This window comes from Triticum dicoccoides, chromosome 6A (genome assembly GCF_002162155.2).
Source record: "Triticum dicoccoides isolate Atlit2015 ecotype Zavitan chromosome 6A, WEW_v2.0, whole genome shotgun sequence".
In the NCBI taxonomy this organism is placed as follows: Eukaryota; Viridiplantae; Streptophyta; class Magnoliopsida; order Poales; family Poaceae; genus Triticum; species Triticum dicoccoides.
In genome coordinates, this window is record NC_041390.1 from 491,906,812 (window position 1) to 491,912,935 (window position 6,124).

A 6,124-nucleotide genomic window follows, 5' to 3' on the forward strand; every position below is an offset into this window, starting at 1 on the left:
TGTAGTGACTATTAACCGGCACTTAAAGCACTCTTGTTTGAGGGGTTCCTCTGGCACGATAAAATCTTCGTCGCCGAGGCTCACGTCGTCCTAGGAGAGTGGTAGATAGTTACTATCCTTCGAGTCTTTGTTCCCTGCTTGCTTGGCAGTGTCAACTTGCCCGTCCTCCCGATCATCCTGTTCAGATGTTGGTTCGATGGGGTCTTCTTGGTCTTCGGCGTTCTCCGGAGTATCATTATCTCCGGTGCCGGTGTTGCTGTCTTTTCCGCGATGCGGTTTAGAGCGGCGCCGCTGACGTCGACGCTTTGATGGTATCTCAGGAGGTTTGTCCTGGACTAGGTCCTTCCCATCATCGTTGTCGCCTTGTTTGGGTATGTCCACCATGTACACACCGTATGAGGAAGTGGTCGTCCCGCCTCCGGTGAACGGCGGGTTTTGGGCCTGCTCCTCTCCGTCATCGTCGTCTATACCGTCGATGTCTTCGGAGGCGTAGTCGAGCATGTCGGTTAGATCCTCGACAGTGGCAATGAAGTGGGTGGTGGGTGGAAAGTAAAATTCCCTATTTCCAGCCCCTAGTCCGGGCTGGGCGTAATTCGGAAGCAGTTCCTCTGTGATGGCGAGGGATTGCATTAAGTCCAAAGCCTCATTTAAGAGCGAGGTTTGGACGGGGACAAAAGTTTCCTGGCCGAGCTCGCATGACATGGATTTCGAGGGTTCGGAGCTAGTGTCCGGAGAAGAGTCCGGCTTTGTGATGAATACCTGCGACGCTATTCTCTCCGGTTCTCCAGCGTTGAGCTCTATGGCCGCAGAGAGTCCGGCGGGCTCTAGACTCCCGTCTTCGGACCTGGTGACACTCTAGATCTAAGGCCAAAGCAGTGGTTGGGGCCGCGAACCCTTGGAAGATCAAGTCTCCTCGAATATCAGCGACATAGTTCAGATTTCCAAAACTGATCTGGTGCCCAGGGGCGTAGCTGTCGATCTGCTCTAGGTGGCCAACCGAGTTGGCACACAGTGCGAAGCCGCCGAATACAAAGATCTGGCCGGGGAGAAAAATCTCCTTCACGGCAGCATTGTTGTAGATGATCGTTGGAGCCATCGAATCCTTTGTCGACGACACAGAGGAACTCTCAATGAAAGCACCAATGTCGGTGTCAAAACCGGCAGATCTCGGGTACGGGGTCCCAAACTGTGCGTCTAAGGATCGAAGGTAACAGGAGGCAGGGGACACGATGTTTACCCAGGTTCGGGCCCTCTTGATGGAGGTAAAACCCTACATCCTGCTTGATTGACTTTGATGAGTATAGGGGTTACAAGAGTTGATCTACCATGAGATCGTAATGGCTAAACCCTAGATGTCTAGCCTGCATGATTATGACTATTCTTGCCTCTACGGACTAAAACCCTCCAGTTTATATAGACACCGGAGGGGGCCTAGGGTTGTACAGAGTCGGTTTACAGAGAAATGTATCTTTATATCCGAACGCCAAGCTTGCCATCGATGCAAAGGAGAGTCCCATCCAAACACGGGGGAAAGTCTTCTATCTTGTATCTTCTCAACCCATTAGTCCGGTCCATATTGCATAGCCCCGACGCCCGAGGACCCCCTCATCCAGGACTCCCTCACAGCCCGCCATATATTTGGGCTCAATATCAGCCCGATATGGTTTCGGCTTGTTAACGGCCCATTCAAGGGATGGGCCAATTTTTAGGATGTACATCTTTTGGCCTTTTAGCGACCCATTTAAGTGTTGGGCCAATTTCCGGCCCGGTGTGTCTTTCAGCCTGTTGATGACCCATAAATGAGTTGGGCCATTTGTAGTCGGACCTGATTTTTGGCCTTTTAACGGCCCATGCTCTTCATGGTCCAATACCAGCCTGGTTTATCTTTTGGCCTGCTAAAGGCCCACAACACAGTTGGGCCATTTACAGTACGACCTGACTTTCGGCCTCTTAGCGGCCCAAGCTCTTCATGGTCCAGTACGAGCCCGCTATCTCTTTCGGCCTACTAAAGGCCCACGGTATAGTTGGGCCATATGTAGCCCGACCTTGGTATCGGCCTATTAACGGCCCGTGAAATCAAATGGGCCCACCTGTTGCCCGCTTCGATGTTGGCCTGTTAACGACCCGGGAGGTAAGAGGGCCGACCATTAACTTTCGGCCTGGTAACGGCCCATTAACTTAATGGGCCCACTAAAGTTCGTACATGTCTTTAGGCCCAATTAGATAATTTGATCCCATTATGGCGAGCAATTATACACAGGACCAAAACCGATCAAGCAAAGGTATGACATACAGGGAAAAACATTGCTCATCCAGCATATATTACAGGAAATTACACCCACTTGGCAATCAAAGATTGATGCCAGTGCAAATAAATGAACAAAACCTAGCAATCTACAATGTCACAATCTGCAACCTCAGTGCGGATGATGCCCATAAGCATGTGGGCAAGTTCTTACTGCTTTGCTACACTATCTCTAAAAACATTGATCAGTTGTCGTTGCGCACGAATGTGCACCTCTGATTCCTCCACCATTTCCATCATTGCTTCAGCCATTAATTGGTTCGCAAACATATATATTTTCCATTGCATTCGAGATAGAGGAAACTGAATAGATTTAGATGGCGATTTTGGCAGGCTTGTATTATTGATAGTGGAGAGTGTCTCGACCACTACATCATAACATAAATTGGGAGGGGAACCGAACAGATTAATCAAGAGTTATTGCCATATTCCCTGGCCTAGATTTATTGGAAAGAAACAATGGGGTTGCCTTGTTGTTTTCAGAGTTTGTATTCTTATCTTTAGCAGCCCGCACCAAATTAACACACTAGCATTGCTATCATTGGCTAGGTCAGATAATAGGAAAGCAACATTGACAGAACGAACATTTGGGCAACCAGACCACACCAGCCTACACCAAATTAACACAATATGGCACAACTATCATCAGCCAGGTAAGGTAATACGTTAACAACATTAACACAATGAATGAATGGACAACCAGAGCAACACTACAATTCAGTAATGTGCGTGATATGATATAGTACACTCATGCCACTCAGTATGCAAAACTACCAGGCGGTTTTGCTTACAAAAATCAACATTGTCGCCTTTAACATTTTGCTACAACTAATTTTAGATCAGATAAAGGTTGCATTCACACCGATTAACAAAATACATGCTGATGTAAAAATATAGTTATATACAACAGGTACTTACATCAGCATTGGAGCACAGAGAATGCCCGCAAGATACTTTCCTAGAATACGATCCCAATGGAGGAAGTCTTCTATCATTTAACCTTATTTTCTAAAAGAGACATGGGTAAGAAACATGTAGTAAATATGGTCAGAATGCTATAAAATTTCATGATGCGAGGATACGCACACGCTTCTTAGAATGGAGTTGACATATTTTTGCTGGACTGGAGTGGACTAGTTCTTTGGCCACTGGAATCTGCTTATTATCAATGGGAGTTGGGTTTCTTTGTGCTGGAGCAGTATCTATGAAAAATGGAGTTGGTTTATTATCTCCTGGTGTTTGGATCTTTTGCAAAGACCTAGTTTGTAACCCTTCAGATTCTAACATGGCCGTCTTCCCCTTGCATGCCTTATATAGAAGAATGGTGCTTCAATTATAAAACATGCTACATCAGAGATGGAATAGGTACTGAAGAATAGAAAGGCATGACATATTGACATGTACTCCCTCCATCCGGAAATAAATGGATGGGTCTAGGTGTATTTCAGTTCTAGATACATCCAGTTTTATCCATTTCTGCGACATGTAATCCGGACGGAGGGAGTATGATGTAAGAGTTATGGATACGATAGGACAACAGTGTAAAAAACACTACTTGAATAAAACTGTATGCTAGCGGAATACATACAGAAAAACACTAAGCCAACATATGCGTGTATGATTGGGAAACTAAGATGGCATTGCAAGAGACCACTAGAAGAACACTACAGTGTAAATAGAAGAACATGGTATGGTAGACAGATGAAGTACATATTGATGATTAACAATGCATAAGATATTCAGAAGCATGATGTCCAAACTAAGCAGATGGCATTGCGATAGAGTAGAATGACAGTACATGTTATCATGAATGGAATAGGTACTGAAAAACAGGAAGGCATGCCATATTTACATGCATGATCTGTAGGCTAAGCACAAGGCATTGCAACAGAGTAGATGCACTCCAGGACATTATATGCATGTTGTACCCATATCATGGGCCAAGTTAGAGCAAGGACCTCATGGGGTGAATAGGATTCATCATCTTTCTGCAAGTCTTGTGAAGAGCTGCCTTTACATGTTCCATCATATTGGGTATCATTGACGTCAAGTTTGTTGGCCGTTACATTGCTCCATGATGTTCTTGTGGATAAATCAGTGTGTGCAATTATATCTGACATGCATGGAAGACAACTAGTAGTTAGATTTATGTAATGAGTGCATGTAGGAGACGACATAAATAGTAGGACTGGGGTTAACTAGCAGTAACATGTCTCAAAAACTAAAGGGAGAACACAGATGAAAGCTACAGAATATGTATCGTTTGTACTCGAGATTAACTAGATGGCACACAAAAGTATTAAAAACAACATAGGTAATACTAGAACTGGTATAATACTATAATCACCAGTCTGTGGGATAACATTGGTTGATGGATGATAACTATGGAACAACGTTACCTAAGGAACAAGTCTCTTAGCTGAACTATGGAACAACATTAACTCCTAAACAAGACCCGTAAGACATCAGCACGAATATACAATGAAATGTGATAATCTATTTTCCATGCTTAGATGAATAACAAATCCATAAATGTTGCACACAAGTAAGATGAGGGTACAAGCTATCTGGCCGCCATCCATAGGAGTGAGCATCATGTGCTGACTTGTCGATGGCCCTATAGTTGTTTTGGTTGTCCATGTCGGGCATGTGCATTCGATGCAGGGAACTATTGAGTGGGGACTATAGCTCCCTTCTGGTGTATGCTTCCCTTATTGGAGCAGCTGCGGTGAGTCGGAAGACGGTGTGGCTAAAGATGCAGAAAACGCATAATGTTAAGAATGACACATCTCTCTGATCTGAAGAAATACCCTAAGAGATCAACAACAAGGTGCGAGAGTGGTCACACATCTGTTGACTGAAGACTAAATTGGGGTCACACGATTTTATTTAATTTTGGTACTGTCCGATCTACGTCGGATGGCTTGATGGCCGTCTTGTGCCTCCCGGCTGACACTGTTCGGAATCTTCCCCGAAGAGCCAGCGACCACCGACAGAGCAGCCTGCCTCCGTCGTCCGTGGCCCCGACCAAAACCCTGCTCCCCGCCCCACCGCACTGCCGTGGTTGTGCTACCCCGGGCCAATCCACAAAGACTCGTCGTCATCCAGATCCGGCAGCGACAGTACCATCAACCCACACAACTCTAAGATAGCCATCTAAGCGCTGCTTCCACGGTGAACTTGTGCCCCCGCACCCTTACGTTAGACACCAGCCAACCGGCAGCCTAGGAGCTCCGCTGCCTCGAGGGGTGTTGCTTCCCATTGGGAATCGATTGGCCCAAAATAAAAATTCAGACAACTGACGCCTAAATAAAGTGATTTGAGATGAGGGTGCGGCCTATCTGGCGGCCCGGTGAAGTAGGAAGCTCCAGTTGCCGAGTCGGTGAGGCCGGCGTGGTTGCGGTGGCTACCGGCGACAGGGAAGCAGAGATATCGCGGCGGTCGACGGCTACGGGGAAGCAGCGTCGGGGCTCTGGACGGATCCAAAGTTGGAGCTGCTCTAGCGCCGTGAACAATGGTGGGGATGAATCGGCTCCGGTAGGGTTCACGCAGCTGTCATCGAGGCAGCTCCGACAGCACGGAGTAAGAGGCACACGACCAATGCACAACGGCAAATGGATAGCGTCTCCGGCATTAGGAAGGAGGGCGGCTGTGAATTTGGTGCAGTGAGGGCGCCATGGAGGAGGGGCTGAGGTTTCGTGGCTCGGGAGAAGGGAGCTTCCGGGGAGAAGGTGATTTGGTGCCCACGAGGTATGAATGGGGAATTGGGAGGGGGAACCATGTCTTACGGACGTATTTGTCTGAAATGTGTGTGTGTGT